Source organism: Muntiacus reevesi, chromosome 4, assembly GCF_963930625.1.
Source record: "Muntiacus reevesi chromosome 4, mMunRee1.1, whole genome shotgun sequence".
Lineage (NCBI taxonomy): Eukaryota > Metazoa > Chordata > Mammalia > Artiodactyla > Cervidae > Muntiacus > Muntiacus reevesi.
This window is the reverse complement of record NC_089252.1, coordinates 105,164,512-105,183,278: the sequence shown is the minus strand read 5'-3', so window position 1 is coordinate 105,183,278 and position 18,767 is coordinate 105,164,512. Positions and strand designations below refer to the sequence as shown.

The 18,767-nt window shown below is 42.5% G+C and overlaps 1 protein-coding gene and 2 pseudogenes across 1 annotated transcript in view; 2 read left to right on the top strand and 1 right to left on the bottom strand.

Moving 5' to 3' along the window:
- CHDH (choline dehydrogenase) overlaps window positions 1–18,767 on the bottom strand; it is a 90,337-nt gene that overhangs the window by 36,582 nt on the left and 34,988 nt on the right. The gene's annotated exons all lie outside the window — the stretch shown is intronic.
- LOC136166743 (histone-lysine N-methyltransferase SETMAR-like) lies at window positions 11,256–12,422 on the top strand (annotated as a pseudogene).
- LOC136166742 (large ribosomal subunit protein uL1 pseudogene) lies at window positions 15,683–16,375 on the top strand (annotated as a pseudogene).

The window sequence follows — 18,767 nt, the reverse complement described above, 5'->3', positions numbered from 1 at the left end:
ACCTACTTTGTTTTTCGTGAGAGAAACGAAAGTTGTTTGGTGCCTCAATGAGAAGTTCACTACCAATCTATAGAACGCTAATACAAAAGAGTTCATGGCTGTTTAAGGAAAATAGGATGTGTATTTTAGGAAAGAAGCTACAAGGAATGGAAATATATTTTGTTAACAGAAAAATAGTGATTTGTCCTAAAGCTGATTATTTCTCAATGGAAAGAGTAAGGGACAAAGAACGGCTACAAAAGGTGGCAGAAGTGGAACATCAAGTAAAGAATTTTGTATGTGGTCAGTATTTTCTAAGGGGGGATTAAACTTAATTAGGCAAATGGCTTTTATTAAGATAGGCTGATTCAGGACAGGATTTGGTCTCGCTCTCATAAGAAGTGGAACTTTTCCTGGAATGCTGCTTTTGACAACAGACTGTGTGAGTGTCTGTGCCTTTAAGTCAAGTGTATTTACTTTTGAAATCTTTTTTTTCATCTTAGCTCAAGGAATAATTTTTTCACAGTGATCTATTATTTTATCTGATGGGGTGTTTAAAAACTCTTTGAAATTTTTGACAGATTTTCCAAATATCAAATTCTAATTAAAGTTCTTTTCATCTCCAGCTAACTAACTAACAGGAGCTTCAAAGAGCCCCTGGAGCATCCCAAAGAGAGATCCTGAACTAATAGGGTTGGTATCGTAAATTATATGGGAAACACTGTCCAAACTCGTTGTTGATTGTGTCAGATGGAATCATCAGGCTTTCCCCAATTCTATCACAACCGCCAAACATATAGGAGAAAGGGTTTGGGTTCTTGCGCTGTCTACTCTGTCACATTACTCTGTGTCCAAAATACCCACTGTGGAAAAACTCCCACCTCTAGGCCCTCAGACCCTGAGCCCCAGGGCATTTTCTACTGTGCCAACTCCATTCCTCCAGAAGATCCTTTTTGCTCCTCTAGGAGACCCCTCACTCCAGGTCTCGGGAGCCCTTACACAGTGACAGACTACCTTTTGGGCTGGCCACTTCCAAGCGGCCCACATCCTAGGCTTTATAGATGCTCAATCTCAAGGAATACAACTCAGCATCAGGAAACCTGTTATAGGACATAAGCATTATAGACAACAGACCCCACTCAGGTAGAGTCCTAGCAATGCATGGGTTCAAATGGCCCCTATTGAGGACCCCTCTTGCAAGGGATGGGGATGACGAGAGATGTCTGGTTAATTCATGGGAGAGTCGAGGATGCTCAGAATCCCATTAGGTGAGAAAGGAATTCAGGGGATACTCTGATCTCTTCTGACAAAATCCTCCTAGTATATTTTCCTGAGGTGCTGGACTTCACTTCAAGGAGGGCTCTCAGTTGCAAGTTACTCAACATGGAAGGGTCCTCTACTAAGCTCCCCTCAACCAAAAAAAAAAAAAAAAAAAAAAAAATCTCTGGAATGGATCCTTAAAAATTGGAAATTTGAAAAAAATAAATGCGCTGTAAAGGGAAAAACGTAAATGTTACTGTAACACTACTTGGTATTTATACCGGTTGGGAATGGATTAAAATGGTCGGAAAATGGGTCTCTAAATTATAATACTTTAATTTCTATTTTTGACCTTTTATTGTTAGTGAATAGGAATGCAAGGGACTTCTGTGCATTAATTTTGTGCCATGTGACTTTAAATATTTCGTTGATTTGCTCTAGTAATTTTCTCATGGTATCTTTAGTGTTTTCTACATATAGTATGAGGTAGTCTGCAAACAATGACTTTTACTTCTTCTTTTCCAATCTGGATTCCTTTTTTTTTTCCTGATTGCTGTGGCTAAGACTTCCAAAATGATGTTAAATAATACTGATGAGAGCTGGCACCCCTGTCTTGTTCCTGATCCTAGATGAAACACTTTCAATTATTTACCATTGAGAATGTTTCCTGTGGGGCTGTCGTATATGGCCTTTATTATCTTGAAGTAAGGATACAATCCCATAGAACAATGCAACAAAAAGAATAAAATATCCAGGAATAAAGCTAACAGAGGAGACAAAATACCTGTATGCATAAAACTAAAAGACACTGACAAAAGAAATCAAATAAGACACAAACAGATGGAGAGATATGCTGTGTTCTTGGAATGGAAGAATCAATATTATGAAAATGACTATACTATCCAAAGCAATCTACAGATTTAATGCAATCCATATCAAATTACCAATGGCATTTTTCATAGAGCTAGAACAAATAATTTTACAATTTGTAGCAGCTAAACAACAACAGTGAGGAGGGCATGGAAACCCACTCCAGTATTCTTGCCTAAAGACTCCTCATGGACAGAGAAGCCTGGTGGGCTACAGTCCATGGGGTACAAAGAATCAGACATGACTGAGTGACAAAGCGCAGCACAGCACAAACAACAGTAATGGAAACACAAAGACCCCGGACAGCCAAAGAAATTTTGAGAAAGAAAAACCGAGCTGGAGGAACCAAGCTCCCTGACTTGAGACTACATTACAAAGCTATGGTAATCAAGACAGCATCGTTCTGGCACAGAAACAGAAATGGAGATCAACGAAACCAAATAGAAAGCCCCAAGAGAAACCTATGCAACTATGGGCACCTTATCTTTTGACAGAGGAGGAAAGAACATACAAAAACAAAACAAAACAAAACAAAAACCCAGCCACTTCATTAAGTGGTGCTGGAGTAAAATTCAATGGTGCTGGGAAAACTGGGCCACTATGAATAAAAGAAGAAAATTAGAACACGTCCTAAACCACACACAAAAACTAACTCAAAATGGAGTAAAGACCTAAATACAAGGCCAGAAACTCTAAAACTCTTAGAAGAAAACACTGCCAGAACATTCATCAACAGAAATGGCAGTAAGATCCTCTATGACCCACCTTCTAGAGTAATGGATATAAAAACAAAAACAAACAAATGGGACTTAATTAAACTTAAAAGCTTTTGCACAGTAAAGGAAAATATAAAGAAGATGAAAAAACAAACCTCAGAATGGGAGAAAATAATTGCAACAATAGCAACTGGTAAAGGCTCAATCTCCAAAATATACTAAACAGCTCATACAGTTCAATATCAGAAAAACGACCCAATCAGAAAATCCGCAGAAGATTTAAACAGACATTTCTCCAAAGAAAACATACAGATGGTCAACAAACACATGAAAAGATGCTCAACATCACTCATTATTAGAGAAATGCAAATCAAAACCACAATGAGGTATCACCTCATACCAGTGAGAATGGCCATCATCAAAAAACATCAATAAACAATAAATGCTGGACAGGATGTGGAGAAAAGTGAACCCTGTTGCACAGTTGTGAAGTGAAAGTCACTCAATCATGTCCGACTCTTTGTGACCCCATGAATAATACAGTCCATGGAATGCTCTAGGCCAGAATAGTGGAGTGGGTAGCTTTTCCCTTCTCCAGGCGTTCTTCCCAAGCCAGGGATGGAACCCAGGTCTCCTGCATTGCAGGCAGATTCTTTACCAGCTGAGCCACAAGGGAAGCCCAAGAATACTGGAGTGGGTAGCCTATTCCTTCTCCAGAAGATCTTCCTGACCCAGGAATCGAATTGGGGTCTCCTGCATTGCAGGCAGATTCTTTACCAACTGAACTATCAGGGAAGCCCACTAGTGGCAATGTAAATTGATATAGCCACTATGGAGAACCATATAGAGATTCCTTTAAAAACTAGGAGTAAAACTACCCTATGACCCAGCAATCCCACTACTTGGCATGAAAGTGTTAGTCACTTAGTCGTGTCGGACTGTTTCAATCCCATGGACTGTAGCCTGCTAGGCTTCTCTGTCCATGGAATTCTCCAGGCAAGAATACAGGAGTGGGTTGCCATTTCCTTCTCCAGCAGATCTTCCTGAGCCAGGGATTGAACCTGGGTCTCCTGAATTGCAGGCAGATTCTTTACCACTGAATCACCATGGAAGCCCTACTCGGCATACACTCCAAGAAAACCATAATTCAAAAAGACACCTAGACCCCGTGTTCATTGCAGGACTATGTACAACAGCAATGATACGGAAGCAACCTAGATGTCCATTGACAGATGAATGTGTAAAGAAGTTGTGGTGCATATATACAATGGAATATTACTCAGACATAAAAAAGAACAACTTTGAAGCAGTTAAACTGAGGTGGATGAAACTACAGCCTGTTACAGAGTGTAAAGTAAGTCAGAGAAAAAGAAATATTGTATATTAACGCATATATATGGAATCTAGAAAAATAGTACTAAAGCACCTATTTGCAGAGTAGGAATAGAGACAAGACATACAGAACAGACTTGGGGACACAGTGGGTGATAAGAGAGTGGGAGGAATTGGGAGAGTAGAATTAACATATATACACTACCATGTGTAAAAGAGAGAGCTCATGGAAAGTTGCTGTATAATACAGGGGGCTCAGCCTGGTTGTCTATGAAGACCTAGAGAGGTGAGGACGTGGGATGGATGGAGTAGCGGGGAGGCTTAAGAGGGAGTAGATATATGTATATTTATGGCTGATTCACACTGTTGTATGGCAGAAACCAATACAACACTGTAAAGCAATTATAACCCAATTAAAATAACTAAATTAAATGAATTTATTACCATACCATCTTGCAACTTGTAACTTCACTGTTACAATATCAGAAAATGCACTCAGATTTCATATGTCCAGGTCTTCATGGTCCTTTAACAAAACCCTGCTTTAAACAGCTCCCTGCATCAAAAGCCAGGGGAATCAGAAACACTCCTGACATTTAGATGACCCCACCTTTTTTGGCCACTTTATTTTTTAATTAGATGATCCCCTTTTAATATTCCCCAATTCTCATGGGAAAACCAAGTCTCCCCTGCTTCTCCACAGCTACATACTTCTCTGGAGGTACCTAATTCTTCACCTACTTCTTCCTCTGGCCAATCCCACACTCTGCCTTCTCAACATTCCTTTATACCCTCCGTTACCTCAGAAGGGAGAGACTAGTCCCTCCAGGATAACTTTCAGTGGAACTTCCTATCACCCAGGATCCATGCTTTTCTGGATCCTGGGCGATAGGAAGTTGGGACTCAGTGGCAAACGGTAGGGAGACAATCAGAGTACATGTTCTTCTCTGTATGGGACTTAGTGCAATGCCAACAGAGAGTAGGTCAGGTTTCTGAAGATCCTAGTAAATTTGTTGAAGGGTTTCAAGCCCTAACTCTGGCCTTGGATTTACCTTGGAAAGATGTCCAAATAGCCCGTCTACTTGCTGTAGAGCCAAGGAGTCATCGTAACCAGCGAGCCTACAGGCTGCAACTACTGTAGCCTGTGCACCTTAGAGCCTGTGCTCCACAACAAAAGCCACGCAATGAGAAGCCCGTGCACAACAACTAGAAAGACGCCCCTCTCACGACAGCTAGAGAAATGCCAGCACAGCAACGAAGACTAAGCACCACCAAAAATAAACAAATAAACAAAATTTTATATAGAATGTCCAAACAGTCCTTCTACTTGCTGTAACCCTGAGGAAAAACAGAATTTGGGCAACAGCCCAGGGACAAGGCGACCAGCTTGCCAGGGTCCAACTTGAACATTTTGCTAAGAGTAGAGATGCAATTCCAAATCAGAAGCCCTGTTGAAGTTTTTCTTTCCAATTTTTGGGAGGAAATAGAAGCCAGGAAGCATCTGATCCAATGAGTATTAGAAGGGATGAGAAAGTGTATGGAAAAGCCAGTTAACTATGAAAAGGTTCAAGGAGTGACTTAAGACAAAAGAAAACCCAGTCCTCTTGTGTATAGCTTTTGTGCATGCTAAGCTGCTTCAGTTGTGACCAACTATTTGCGATCCAATGGACCAGAGCCCACCAGGCTCCTCTGTCCATGAGATTCCCCAGGCAAGAATACTGGAGTGGGTTGCCATGCCCTCCTCCAGGGGATCTTCCTGACCCAGGGATCGAACCTGAGTCTCTTATGGCTCCTGCATTGGAAGATGGCTTCTTTATCACTAGTGCTACCTGGGAAGCCCCAGGTATAGCTTGTGGAGGTTTCCAGAAAATTTACTAACATTGATCCATCCACTCCCAATGGTCAAACCCTGCTTGGAGAACATTTTATCAGCCAGGCCACCCTGATATCAGGCAGAAACTCCAAAAAAGTTACAATTTGGCCCACAAACCCCAATGCCCCAACTCTGAGAGGTGGTCTTTGGGCATTTTATAATCGAAATCAAGCTGAGGAATAGAGAACCTGACATGAAAACAGTCAGCCATGACTCAAGCTAAACCAATGGTCATAGCTGTCAGCCATGCCTTGCAACCACAAGATAACAGAAGGGGGCCCAAGAAGTTTAAGCATCTACTTGGAGGTAAAACCAGCAAGGGGGATGCTTCAAATATAAGTCAATTGGCCCCTGGGCCCAAAAATGCCAAAATGAACAATCTTGTCCATGCAGGGTCTGCAAAGGAATAGGTCACTGGAAGTGGGACTCTTCCCAGCCCCAAAGCACAAGTAGGGGCTCCTGCTCCCGAGATGGCCACACTGGTACCTGAGGCGGCCCAGGGATTCGGGGGGCTCCCTACAACAAGATGTCTATCTCCATCGAGGAGCTGTGTGTGGTTCTTGACATGGCAGGTAAGAAAATCAAGTTTTTAAAAAAAAAAAAAAAGAAAGAAAATCAAGTTTTTTAACTGACAAGGGAGCCATTTACTGTGTCCTGATTTCTCAGGCTGCGCTTCTTTCTTCCACCAAGCTGTACTGTGACTGGTGTTGACAGAAAGTCTCACACTCATTTGTTCACTGGGCCTCTCACTTCTCAACTGGGGCAGCATTTGACCTCACATACTTTTTTAGGTGTGCCTGTGTGTCCTACCTCACTTACAGGAAGAGGTCTTATAGGATTCCTTGGAGCAATATTACGGTTAGGAGGCCCCAAGCAGCCCCTTTTCTTGACTCTAAGACAAATCAGCTGGCAAAACAAGTGCTGATTCCCAGCCATAATCTACATGCAGTAAACCCTGCAGTTCAGGACACAGGAAGTCCTGGGAATGCTATTATAAATGCCCAACCTGTAAAATTTAGCCTTAAGCCAGAAGTTGCTTATCATAACAAGAGATGGTACCCTGTAAAGTTGGAAGCAAAAAAAAAAAAAAAGGTTTGCAACCTCTCATAGATAAATTCTTAAAACATGGCCTCTTGGTGCTTCCACCATTGTTGTTTAGTTCTTAAGTCGTATTCGACGGCTTTGCAACCCTATGGACTGTAGCCCACCAGGTTCCTCTGTCTTTGGGATTTCCCAGGCAAGAATATTGGAGTGGGTTGCCATTTCTTTCTCTGGGGATTGTCTTGACTCACAGATTGCACCCATGTCTCCTGCATTGTTAGGTGAATTCTTTATCAGTGAGTTCCTTGGGAAGTGTGTCAACCTCCATGCAATACCCCTATTCTGTCAGTTGTTAAGCCAAATGGGACAAGACCATAGAGCAGTAGATGATGCAGAGGTCCCTATACATCTCCTTGTGACCAATCCTTATAACAGGATGCCAAAGATATACAGTGCTTGATTTCAAGGGTGGCTTCTTTTGCATCCCAGTTCACCTCCCATCTCAGTATTTCTTTGCCTTCACATGGACTAAACCTGCACTTGCCAAAAACAACAATATATGTGGACAAGATTGTCAATGGTTTTGGGAGAGGCCACACTTGTTCAATGTGGCATCGGAAGGGAACTAAGGGAACTACATCTAAAACAAGAGGCCAGAATTTTGTTAAGGATTTTTTGCATCTATGTTCATCAGTGATATTGGCCATAGTTTTCTTTTTTTGTGGCATCTTTGTCAGGTTTCGGTACTAAGGTGATGGTGGCCTCATAGAATGAATTTGGAAGTTTACCTTCCTCTGCATTTTCTGGAAGAGTTTGAGTAGGATAAGTGTTAGTTCTTCTCTAAATTTTTGGTAGAATTCAGTTGTGAAGCCGTCTGGTCCTGTGCTTTTGTTTGTTGGAAGATTTCTGATTACAGTTTCAATTTCCGTGCTTGTGATGGGTCTGTGAAGATTTTCTATTTCTTCCTGGTTCAATTTTGGAAAGTTGTACTTTTCTAAGAATTTTCCCATTTCTTCCAAGTTGTCCATTTTATTTGTATATAGTTTCTGATAATAGTCTCTTATGATCCTTTGTATTTCTGTGTTGTCTGTTGTGATCTCTCCATTTTCATTTCTAATTTTGTTGATTTGATTTTTCTCCCTTTCTTTTTTTTTTTCTCCCTTTGTTTCTTGATGAGTCTGGTTAATGGTTTGTCAATTTTATTTACCTTCTCAAAGAACCAGCTTTTGGTTTTGTTGATTTTTACTATGGTCTCTTTTGCTTCTTTTGCATTTATTTCTGCCCTAATTTTTAAGATCTCTTTCCTTCTACTTCTAAAGTAATTACTTCTAAAGTAGTTGTGGCTTTTGCATTGTTGAAATTTGCCATTTGATACTGGAATACATTCTAAATAAATGTGGTTATGTTATACATCATTTTAATGCACAGTTCTTACTTTATGTTTTTTGCTAATGACTTACTACTTGCTATTTATTTTATATTTATTTTAGATTATGGAAATGATATTAGACAGAAGGCAATTTTGAGCAGTTTTCCTATTTGAGCTCATAATGGGTCATAAAGCAGCAGAGACAACTCACGGCATCAACAATGCATTTGACCCAGGAACTGCTAACAAACATACAGTGCAGTAGTGATTCAAGAAGTTTTGCAAAGGAGAAGACAGTGTTGAAGATGAGAAGCACAGTGGATGGCCACTGAAAGTTGACAACAATGGAGAAGCATCATCAAAGCTCTTACAACTAAGTTGCTGAAGAACTCAACAGCAACCATTCTACGGTCATTCAGCATTCGAAGCAAATCATAAAGGTGAAAAAGGTCAATAAGTGGGCGCCTCATGAGCTCACCAAAAGAAAAAAAGAAACCTGTCATTTTGATGTGTTGTGTTCTCTTATTCTACGCAACAACAATGAACCATCTCTGGACCAGTTTGTGACGTGCAATGAAAAGTGAACTGCATATGGTAACCGATGACAACCAGCTCAGTGGCTGGACCAAGAAGTAACTCCAAAGCACTTCCCAAACCAAAACTTGTGCCCCAAAAAGGTCAAGGTCACTCTTTGCTGTCTGCTACTGGTCTAATCCACTATAGCTTTCTGAATTCCAGAGAAATCATTACATCTGAGAAGTATGCTCAACAAATTGATGGGATGCACCAAAAACTGCCATGCATGCAGCCGGCTTTCGTCAACGGAAAGGGTCCAATTCTCCATGACAATGATAGACGACAGGTCGCACAATCAATGATTCAAAAGCTGAAGAGAGCTTACCTGGTGGTCCAGAGGTTAAGATTCTGAGCTTCCAATGCAGGCGGCCTGGGTTCCATCTCTGGTCAGGGGATTAGATCCCACATGCCACAACTAAAGATCTCGTGTGCCACCAACTAAGACCCACAGCATCCAAATAAATCAGTCAATATTATGTTTTTTTTTTTAAAAGCTGAACAAATTGGGCTACAACATTTTGCCTCATCCACCATATTCACCTGACCTCTCGCCAACTGACTACCACTTCTTCATGCATCTCAACAACTTTCTGCAGAGAAAATGCTTTCACAACCAGGAGGATGCAGACAATACATTTCAAGAGTTTGTGGAATTGTGAAACACCGATTGTTATACTTCAGGAATAAGCAAACTATTTCTTGTTGGCAAAAATGTGTTGATGGTAATGATTCCTATTTTGATTTATAAAGATGTGTCTGAGCCAAGTTATAATTTAAAATTCACAGTCCGAAACAGTAATTACATATGCACCAACCTAATACTATAAATCCTGGAAGCAGACAGTTATTTCCAGATAGACACCAAGCTATATTAGGCCTAAGTGCCCCCAAAGACAAAAAAAAATCTTCACACTTTCTTAGGCATGTAAAGTTTGGCAGAATCTGGATTCTAGGATTCAGACTATGGCCAAGCTTCTAGATGAGGCCACTAAAGGTCAAGATATAGAGCCATTACTTTGGACTGAGGAACGAGAAAGAGATTTTTAATAATATCAAGGAGGACCTCACCAGAGCTCCTGCTCTGGGACTTCTAATTTTCAAAAAACACGTATCTTGCATATAGGGGACAGTTCTGGGGGCCCTTATTCAAAAGCTAGGAGAAATTCCTCAGCCTATAGACTATTTTTAAAAACAACTAGATTTGGGGGCTCAAGATTGGCCCGGCTGCCTCTGGGTGGTACCTGCCACTGCTTTATTAGTGGAAGAAGCTAACAAGGTTACCTTTGCACAGCCACAGGGGGTTCAAACCCCTCATCAAGGATAAGGGATTCTGGCCACCACTGGCTAACTGGGAGCTGCCTTAGAGTTAATATCAGGCTTTACTCTGTGACTCCCCAGAGCTAAACCTCAAAACCTGCCATAGTTCTCAACTCAGCCACATTAACAACCCCTGAGGGCCCAGACTAACACCTTCCTGCCTTGATGCCCTTTACCAGTTTATGCCTGGTAGAAGTGAAGGTGCTCAGTAGTGTCCGACTCTTTGCGACCCCATGGACTATATAGTCCATGGAACTCTCCAGGCCAGAATACTAGCGTGGATAGCTATTCCCTTCTCCAGGGGATCTTCCCAACCCAGGGATCGAACCCAGATCTCCTGCACTGCAGGTGGACTCTCTACCTTCTGAGTCACAAGGCAAGCCTGTAGGCCTGATCTAACAGACTAGGCCATAGAAAAGCCTGAGGAAGAATGGTTACTGATAACAGTAGTTTCCTTAAATATGGAGACATGAGGGCAGGCATATGCTACCGTGAGCATTTACAATGTTACAGAAGATAGGAGCAAACCTTTGCCACCTAACACTTGAGTCCAGAAGACTGAGCTAATAGCCCTAACTTGAACCTTAACCTGGGGGGGAAGAAAAATTATAAACATATACATACAGACTCAAAATGTGCTTTCCTTGTTTTATATACATGCCCATGCAGCTATCTGGAAAGAAATAGCGCTTTTGAATGCAAAAAATTCCCCTATAAAATATGGGGCTGACTCTCTTCAGGCTACAAAATACAAAAAAATAAAACTATATAGAACTAAAGATAATTACGTGCATAGGCAATTGGGGCAAATTGGGGCACCAAAGATACAAAAACCGAAAATCATCTTAATATGCATTTCTCACTTTATGGTTTTTTGCTAATGATTTATCACTTGCTGTTTATTTTAAATTTATTTTAGACTATGGAAATGATATTAGACAGAAGGCAATTTTGAGCGATTTTCTTATTTGAGTTCAAAACGGGTTGTAAAGCAGCAGAGACAGCTCACAACATTAACAATGCATATGACCCAGGAACTGCTAATAAACATACAGAGCAGTGGTGGTTCAGGAAGTTTTGCAAAGGAGAAGACAGCGTTGAAGATAAGAAGCATAGTGGCTGGCCACTGGAAGTTGACAGCAATGGAGAAGCATCATCAAAGCTGATCCTCTTACAACTACACGAGAAGTTGCCAAAGAACTCAACATCAACCATGCTATGGTCGTTCAGTGTTTGAAGCAAATTGCAAAGGTGAAAGAGATCGATAAGGGGGTGCCTCGTGAGCTGACAAAAAAAAAAATTGTCTACACAACAAAAACGAACCATTTCTCAACCGAGTTGTGACTACGATGAAAAAGTGGATTGTATACAACAACCAGTAATGACCAGCTCAGTGGTTGGACCAAGAAGAAGCTACAAAGTACTTCTCAAAGCCAAACGTGCACCAAAAAAAGGTCATGGTTGCTGTTTGGTGGTCTGCTGCTGGTCTGATTCACTATAGCTTTCTGAATCCCACTGAAATCACTATATCTGAGAAGTATGCTCAGCAGACTGATGAGATGTACCAAAAACCGCCATGCCTGCAGCTGGCATTGGTCAACAGAAAGGGTCCAATGCTCCACGACAGTGCCAGGCCAGACGTTGCACAGTCAATGCTTCAAAAGTTGAAGAGGGCTTCCCTGGTGCTCCAGGGGTTAAGATTCCAAACTCCCAATGCAGGTGGCCTGGGTTCGATCCAGGGTCAGGGAACTAGATCCCACATGCCACAACTAAAGATCTTGTGTGCCACAACTAAGACCCATGGCAGCCAAATAAATAAATGCTATTTTTTAAAAAACTGAACAGATTGGGCTACTAAGTTTTGCCTCATCCACCATATTCACCCGGCCTCTTGCCAACTGACTACCAGTTCTTCATGCATCTCGACAATTTTCTGCAGGGAAAATGCTTCCACAACCAGCAGGATTCAGAAAATGCATTCCAAGAGTTTGCCAAATCTCAAAGTACTGATTTTTACACTACAGGTATAAGCAAACTTATATCTTGTTGGCAAAAAGGTATTGACTGTAATGATTCCTATTTTGATTAATAAAGATGTGTTTGAGCTGAATGTAATTTAAAAATCAGGTTCTGAAACCATAATTACATTTGCATTAATCCAATACTATAAACCCTGGAAGCAGACAGTTATCTGCAGACAGATAACAAGTTATACTATGCTTAAGTACCCCAAAGACAAAAAAAAAAAAAAATCTCCATCCTTTCCTAGGCATGGTAAAGCTTGGCAGAATCTAGATTCCAGGATTCACACTAATGGCCAAACCTCCATATGAAACCACTAAAGGCCGAGCTACAGAGTCATTATATTGGACTGAGGAACAAGAAAGGAGTTTTAATAATATCAAAGATGTCCTCACCAGAGCTCCTGAGCTGGAACACCTCATTTAAAAAACAAACAAACAAACATTTATCTTGTACATAGGAGACAGCTCTGGGGTCTCTTAACAAAGCTAGGAGAAATTTCTCAGTCTACAGGCTATTTTTCCAAACAACTAGGCTTGGGGGCTCAAGTTTGGTCCGGCTGCCTCTGGGTGGTAGCTGCCACTGCCTTATTAGTGCAAGAAATTAGCAGTTTTACCTTTGCACAGCCACTGGGGGTTCAAACCCCTCATCAAGGCCAAGAGATTCTGTCCACCACTGGCTAACTGGGGGCCACCTTACTAAGTGTTAATACCAGGCTTTACTCTGTGACTCCCCAGAGCTAACCCTTAAAACCTGCCCTACTCTCAACCTGGCTACACTAACGCCCCCCTGAGGGCCCAGACTAACACCTTCCTACCTTGATGCATTTAACCAGGTTTATGCCTGTAGGCCGGATCTAACAGACCAGACCACAGAAAACCCCGAGGAAGAATGGTTTACTGAAGGCAGTAGTTTCCTTAAAGATGGAATCAGGAGGGCAGGCGTATGCTATCATGAGCACTTACGGTGTTAACAGAAGATAGAAGCAAATCCTTGAATCCACCTAACACTTGAATCCAGAAGACTGAGCTAATAGCCCTAACTCGAGCCTTAACCTTAAGGGAAAGAAAAGCTAGTGGAGGTGATGGAATTCCAGTTGAGCTATTTCAAATCAGGATCCTCTATGACCCACCTCCCAGAATATTGGAAATAAAAGCAAAAATAAACAAATAGGACCTAATTAAAATGAAAAGTTTCTGCACAACAAAGGAAACTATAAGCAAAGTGAAAAGACAGCCTTCAAAATGGGAGAAAATAATAGCAAATGAAGCAACAAAGAATTAATCTCAAAAATATACAAGCAACTCCTGCAGCTCAATTCCAAAAAAATAGAAGACCCAATCAAACAGTGGGCCAAAGAACTAAAAAGACATTTCTCCAAAGAAGACATACAGATGGCTAACACACACATGAAAAGATGCTCAACATCACTCATTATCAGAGAAACGCAAATCAAAACCACAATGAGGGACCATTACACGCCAGTCAGAATAGCTGCTATCCACAAGTCTACAAGCAATAAATGCTGGAGAGGGTGTGGAGAAAAGGGAACCCTCTTACACTGTTGGTGGGAATGCAAATACAGCCACTATAGAGAACAGTGTGGGATTCCTTAAAAAACTGGAAATTTGAACTGCCATATGACCCAGCAACCCCACTGCTGGGCATACATACCGAGGAAACCAGATCTGAAAGAGACACGTGCACCCCAATGTTCATCGCAGCACTGTTTATAATAGCCAGGACATGGAAGCAACCTATATGTCCATCAGCAGACGAATGGATAAGAAAGCTGTGGTACATATACACCATGGAATATTACTCAGCCATTAAAAAGAATATGTTTGAATCAGTTCTAATGAGGTGGATGAAACTGGAGCCTATCATACAGAGTGAAGTAAGTCAGAAAGAAAAACACCAACATAGTATACTAACGCATATATATGGTATTTAGAAAGATGGTAACGATAACCCTGTATGCGAGACAGCAAGAGAGACACAGATGTATAGAACAGTCTTTTGGACTCTGTGGGAGAGGGTGAGGGTGGGATGATATGGGAGAATGGCATTGAAACATGTAAATTATCATATGTGAAATGAATCACCAGTCCAGGTTCGATGCATGATTCAGGATGCTCGGGGCTGGTGCACTGGGATGACCCAGAGGAATGGGATGGGGTGGGAGTTGGGAGGGGGGTTCAGGATGGAGAACACACGTATACCCACGGCGGATTCAAGTCAGTGTATGGCAAAACCAATACAATGTTGTAAAGTAAAATAAATAACTAAAAAAAAAAGAAAGCTGTGCACTGAAGAACTGATGCTTTTGAACTGTGTTGTTGGAGAAGACTCTTGAGAGTCCCTTGGACTGCAAGGAGATCCAATCAGTCCATCCTAAAAGAAATCAGTCCTGAATATTCATTGGAAGGACTGATGTTGAAGCTGGAACTCTAGTACTTTGGCCACCTGATGCAAAAGAGCTGACTCATTTGGAAAGACCCTGATGCTGGGAAAGATTGAGGGCAGGAGGAGAAGGGGACGACAGAGGATGAGATGGTTGGATGGCATCACCGACTCGATGGACATGAGTTTAAGTAAAGTCCGGGAGTTGGTGATGGACAGGGAGGCCTGGTGTGCTGCAGCCCATGGGGTCACAAAGAGTTGGACACGACTGAGCAACTGAACTGAACAGACTCAAAATATGCCTTCCTTATTTTATATACATGCCCATGTAGCTATCTGGAAAGAAAGAGGACTTCTGGATGCAAAAAATTCCCCTATAAAATAAGGGGCTGACATTCGTCATCTTACAGAAGTGGCTCAAAACCCAAAACTAGTAGCTGTCATTCACTGCCCTAGGCATCAAAAGGAAATTGACCCTTGATTATCTTTCAGCAGAAAAAGGAGGGGTACGTAAGATGGCCAGGACTTTTTGAGCACATCTGTCAACACCTCTTCCCAGTAGAAACCAACACAGAAAATTGGACACGTTACGTGGTTTAGCAGACAATTCACCACCAAACCACAATATTCGATATGGGTGGAGAAACTGAAAACTGATTCACCAGTTTGTTCTCCTGGATCCCACAAGGTATAGTAAACCTTTCCGGCAGGAAGCTTTTATTTTCTTTTAACTGTGATCTTATCATTCATGCTGCTTTATGCCATATTTCCTTTAGTGCTCTGTTGTCTTCCCTACTGTTGTAAACATGTGACTAAGACTTCTCAGTCCAAGAACCTGCATCCAGCAGGTCTAGACCTTCCATTCCAAGAACAGAGAAACATGTTAGACATTAAGACTAACAAAAATAGCTCTTTTCTGGTTATCGCGGTGTAGGGAACCATGAGCAGCAAAGTCTCCCGCGACACCCGCTACGAGGCGGTGCAGGGAGTCCTGCACGGGAACCAGCGCAAGCGCAGGAAGTTTTTGGAGACCGTGGAGCTTCAGATCAGCCTGAAGAACTATGACCCTCAGAAGGACAAACGCTTCTCGGGCACCGTCAGGCTTAAGTCCACTCCCCGCCCCAAGTTCTCCGTGTGTGTCTTGGGGGACCAGCAGCACTGTGATGACGCCAAGACTGTGGATATCCCCCACATGGACACTGAGGCGCTGAAGAAACTCAACAAGAATAAGAAACTGGTCAAGAAGCTGGCCAAGAAATACGATGCCTTTTTGGCTTCAGAGTCTCTGATCAAGCAGATTCCCTGAATCCTGGGCCCAGGCCTGAACAAGGCTGGCAAGTTCCCTTCCTTGCTGACCCACAATGAGAACATGGTGGCCAAAGTTGATGAAGTGAAGTCCACGATCAAGTTCCAGATGAAGAAGGTGCTGTGTCTGGCAGTGGCTGTTGGCCACGTGAAGATGACAGATGATGAGCTTGTGTACAACATCCACTTAGCTGCCAACTTCCTGGTGTCATTGCTCAAGAAAAATTGGCAGAACGTCAGGGCCTTGTACATTAAGAGCACCATGGGCAAACCCCAGTGTCTGTACTAAGGCGCAGCTTAATAAACCATACTAAACCATCAAAAAAAAAAAAAAAAGACTAACAAAAATAAATATCTAAGCAGAATGGCTTCTCGGCAGGGCAACATCACCCCTTGTCTGGTCAACAGTTAAGACAGCCCTCCCAAAGTTACCCTGGTTCCTTCCCTTTCTAGGTCCTGTAATAGCTATTGTGCTTCCCATTTTTAACACTTGTTTATCAACCTTTTGGTGAAGTTTGTGTCTTTCAGGTTTGTGTTAGAGCTCATGATGGCTCAAAGAATTCAATCCATTCCACAGAAAGTGGCCCAGATCCCTACAGGTTCCTGGAACAGTCAGTGAGTGACCTCTACACCTCTAGGGTAGACTGGGGTCTGCAGCCCTGTTCAGCAGGAAGAAGTTTCAGAAGACAACTTCAGCCCCACATGCCTTAAGAATAAGGGTGTAGAGTCTCTCCAGGTGAAATGAGACACGTGGACCTGGGACCCTTTGCTGCAATGGTATGAAGCCTGCACCTGGACACACCATTACTAAGGCTACGAAGTACAAAGAACTGTGTGGGACTAAAAATAATTGCGTGTAGTTGGGGCAAATTGGGGCACAAAACATACAGAGACCAAAAAAAACCACCAAAAAACAAAAAAACCCTAACTGCTATTTCTAAAGAGCTGGAAGCCAAAAAAAGAAAAAAAAAAAAAAAAGGTAGTGGGAGTAAAATCAGGGTACTGAGAATGTCCCCTGCACTTAGCACCACCCGGTGGGCACGCTACCTAAGCCAGCCTCTCCGACCCAACGCCTGGACACATGCCCACCCTCATCCCACATAAGGAATGAGTCTGCCCCTACTCAGGGAGAAAGCAAGGGAATGCCGACTTCTTGCTCCCTTCGGAAGCCAGCTCAGGAGCACCATTAAGACCTTGCCTGATTTCTTGCTGGCCTCTAAACAAATTGTACTGATTGGAGAAGGCCAAGAACCCTGGTCATTAGCAGATTTCTGACTCCCAAGGTGGAGCAGCTGTCCCCTTCTGGGGAGAGGACCTAGCCACCGCACGCAGCTTCCTCGGGGCTGATGAGCGGCCACGTGAACCTCTCGTTTCAGTGTCGCTGCTTTCAGTCAGTCAGCCTTCCCGGCCCCTGGGGGTCTCAGGACCTCATTCAAAAAACGCTTTCCCCTCCCCCTTGTCCTTCTCCCACTCCTGAAATCTCTCTACTTCTCCTCTCTCTGTCCTCTCCTCTCGCCTTCCCAGACAGTGGATGTCGGGCAGCTACAGCCTCCCTGCTCTCAGTTTCTGTGACCTGCTCCTTCTGGCTGCCAATAGCTCATCTCGATAGGAGACACACAGGGGTGGGAGAGGCTCGCCTCATGCCCTGCAGACCCTGGAGCAGCAGGCTCCCCTGAAGGAGATTTATGAACGTGACACAGGTTTAAACCTAGCATCAGTCGCGGCTGTAAGCCCCCACATTTTCGGCTTTATTTTCCTGTCTCTTTCACGTTTTCAGTCTTACTGGTTCCTCCTCCCCGTTCCTCACCCTCGATCCTTATACACGCACTCCCATTGTCTTTACCCTGAAACCTGGTTTGTGTCTTCAAGGTTTGGTCATTGGCGTCTTTGTTTTCTGTACTCTTTTCTCCTCAAATGCTCTTCCAAGTCTCTGCCAAGACTGTGGGCAGACTAGAGCATTTAAATCTTGAAATACAAATACAGCCCACACTGCCTGAGACTCCAGCCTTGGGTTACTTGTTGGGACTTTAGAAAGGAGCTTGCATTTCCCTCTCCTCTGCCCTTTACAATTTAACTATTTTGCCTTGTTCCAAGAAACTGCCTGATTCATCTGAAGGCGCCAAGATTGAAGAAAAGGCCATTTTAAATTCAAGCAGGAGAACTATGAGATCTCTCGTTCTGTAGGGATTCACTTTTCTGGCTTAAATTTGTGGGTTTAATATTAATTAACAGACACCTGCCTTTAGACTCATCAGCGTGAAGGATAATACATTCATTGTACCTAGGGTTACTAAAAGTCAGTAAGTGAATATCACATTTGTTATGAAATTTGTCAACAGGGAAAATGAAATGATAAGACTAGATTTTTAAGTAAATGTAACTGGGATAAAGGTGGCTTCATTCCCTGGTGGCTGAGCTGGAAAAGAATCTGCCTGCAATGCAGGAGATGGGGAGATGTGGCTTCAGTTCCCTTAGTCGGGAAGATCCCTTGGAGGAGGAAATGGCAATCATGCCAGTAATCTTGCTTGGAATATCCCATGGACAGAGAAGTCTGGTGGGCTACAGTTCACAGGATTGCAAAAGAGTCAGAAATAACTAAGGGACTAAAGAACATCAGCAGCAAACTGGGCAGAAATAGAACACGGAGAAAAGAATGTTGAACGTCGTCAGAATTTTTAAAGGTTGCATTAAACTTAAATTAGGC